Source organism: Athene noctua, chromosome 1 (assembly GCF_965140245.1).
Source record: "Athene noctua chromosome 1, bAthNoc1.hap1.1, whole genome shotgun sequence".
Taxonomy (NCBI): Eukaryota; Metazoa; Chordata; class Aves; order Strigiformes; family Strigidae; genus Athene; species Athene noctua.
In genome coordinates, this window is record NC_134037.1 from 232,966,591 (window position 1) to 232,969,759 (window position 3,169).

The window sequence follows — 3,169 nt, forward strand, 5'->3', positions numbered from 1 at the left end:
GAAAGAAAGTGTTCAGCTGAAATCTGTACTGGGTTTCCCCTCACCCAAAACAACTGCTCCTGTGACCACTTAGGGGCTTCAGTGCATCAGATATTCCTCAACACAAGATTTTACTGAGCTGGTACTGGTTTTATACAAAAGCCCATGACCATAGAGCCTATACAGCTTCCTTTACATAAAGATGGAAAAATTATACCATGCCAAGAAAGCTGCTTACCAAACAAGAGCCACTGCCTGAAGGGTATATTTAAAAATCAGAGGACAATTTAGGAAGAGAGATACACAGCATGAGCCAGAAGAATAATGAAAACTAGGGAGAGTGGGAATTTCTTTTAGGTATTGAGCACTCCCAGAGAGCATCAGTGAATACCCAGACTGACAGAACATTTTCACCTCACCAAGTAACAGCAAAACCCAACACTTAGGCAGCATTTTTCATTCATCTGTCTCAAACTGCATTGCAAGAAGAGTTAAAGCACTGATTTAGCATCCCTCACTGCAAACTGACGCACAGAGCTGAAGTTCAAGGCTGTGCAAAGGCAGAAACTAGAAGCAAATGTAGGCCATGGAGTTGTGCCCATTGTCGTGGTCCCTGAGTTTGGACCCTGGTACCTGCTCTTCAACCTTTGAAGCAGCCTGTCAGCCTTGTGCAGGCAGCCTGCAGGGTTTGCCTGCCCTGACATTCCAAAACTGCTGTCCTACACCAAGAAGTCTTGAGCAACACATCCACTGCAGCCCATGGACTCCCAATGCTGCTGAGGCCAGTGAGCACCAGGATCACCCAGCCCAACCTCTCGCTCACAGAAAGGTCAGCCACAGCAGGCTGCTCAGGGCTGTGTCCTGTTGGGTTCTGAATAACCCCAAGAATGGAGATGCCACAACCTCCCTAGGCAACCTGTGCCAGTGTGTTTGACCCGCTCCCCCCACTCCCAGTAAAAAGGTTTCTTCCTGTATTTAAAAGAAATTTCCTGTATTTTTGTTAGTGTCCCTTGCCTCAAGTGCTGTCCCTGGGCACTACTGAGTAGTCTAGCTCAAGTCTTCTTTACTTCCCCCATCAGGTATGTACCCATATGGATAAGATCCCCCTGAGCCTTCTCCACGTTCTCTCAGCCTCTCCTCATATCAAAGATGCTCCAATCCCTACATCATCTTTGTGGCCCTGCACCGGCCTTGCTCCAGTATGTCCGTCTCTCCTGTACTGGGGAGCTCAGCACTGGACCCAGCACTCCAGATGCAACTCACCAGTGCTGAGTAGAGAAAAACCCTCAACCTACTGGTGATCGATCACAACCCTTTGAGCCTGGCACTTCAGCTAGTGTTTAATCCACCTCGCCATCCACTGACCTAGCTAGCCCATACTTCACCAATAAACATTTTATAGGAGACAATGTCAAAGGTCTTGCTCAAGCTACAATAAGCAACATCCACTGCCTTCCCCTCAGCCACCAAGCAAGTAATCTCATTGTAGAAGACCACCCAGCTGATCAAGCATTTCTCCTTCATAAATCCATGCTGACTAAACCTAAACACCTTCTTGTCCTTATTATGTCTGGAAATAGTTTCCAGGCTCATCTGTTCCACCACCTTACCTGGGATCAACGTGAAGCTGAGCAGCCTGTAGGTCCCCAGATCCTCCTGAAGTGGTATTTGCTTTCCTTCCAGTCCTGAGGAACTTTCTACAATTGTCTTGTGCTTTTAAAGATATTCAAGAGTGACCTCATGATGACAGCAGTCCATAGTATGCCATACTGTCACATCTAGATAGCTTGTGGAATGCAATTATTTCAGCCCAGACTTCTGCCTTTGACAGAACAACCTGCTCAAAAGAGTTTGTATCTTAACACTAAACATCTAAGATCCGCTAGGACAGTATGACTGTTATTCTCGAATAATGGCTGCACCACGTGACTTGGATTAGCAGTTACAGAACAAGAGGAAGCAGAGGGATACCCAGTTGAAAGGTGCTGACAGAGAATCAGAGCGCTGACAGCAGGGACAGCATCTCCCTTCAGAGCAGGGCTAATTGAACCACCCCATCACTGCGCTCTCAATGCAAGGATTGCAACATCAACATGTAAAATCAGTTGCAAAAGCCTTCACTGACCAAGCAGTCATACCAATTAGAAGCACACACCACTTGCTTCCCTTACCCTCATCTCAGGAGCAGCTGTAGCATAAGTAGGAGTGCTGCTAGCATAAGTGACTTTGTTCACAGAAAAGCCTAGGTTGCCTAAGCTGCACCAGCACAACTGAATAAAGTCTGATTTTTTTTTTTTCCTCTCTTATTCCAGCTCAGTAGGTGAGATGTATTTAAAACAAACAAAAAAACCACCAAAGCCCAAGGGTACTGAATTTAAACTAGACACCCACAATTACATTTTCAGTAGCTAAGTTATAAAAGAAGATAAAAATAAAATTTCAGAAGTGTGAAGGTTGTCACTGGAATATTTTTATCTAAAGTGAGTCACAAAGCCTGAGAAGTAGGATTTTTTTCTTCCTAATATCATTGCAAAAAAAACATTTTAAAAAAAATTCAGCACAAAACCACCACCCCATACCAAAACAATGAGAAAGTTTAAAGCTATACAAAGCTTAATCAAGACACTGGTTCCTGCAGCATGTCAGAAGCAACAAGTTCTTCTTACCCAGGCACAGAGAGGCATCTTATTAGAAAGGAGTAAACAAAACTGACCCCTCTTAATCCAGAGCAGGAAAGTTGCAGGGACCAGAAAAGCCTATAAGCATGTGACAGTACCAGAAAAGATCATTACGGCAGCTTTCCTATCCAAAGGCTGAATCCAAAGTACTAAGAAAACACATTCTTGAGTAGCAGGAAGGGGTACATGAAGTCTGAACACGGCCTGCAAGAACAGGAAAAGAAAAGTGAGGGAGAGGAAGGGACAGAGACCTTCCACTCATTGACCAAGATGGCAATTCAGGGTTTAACATCACTGCAGCGTATGCCTCCACGTGTCAGCTGTATGAGTTGGCAGAAATGGTTCACTATGAGAATAATAGCAGCTCTGCATGTATGCAACAAGTCCTAGGTTAAAATTCCTGACTCATTCCCGGTACAGATCTCCCCCAAAAGAAACCTACTCCTTCCTATCTACACAAAATAGACTTTTAGAAGATTTTTTTTTGACAAAGTTTTTGGTTTTGTGTGAAA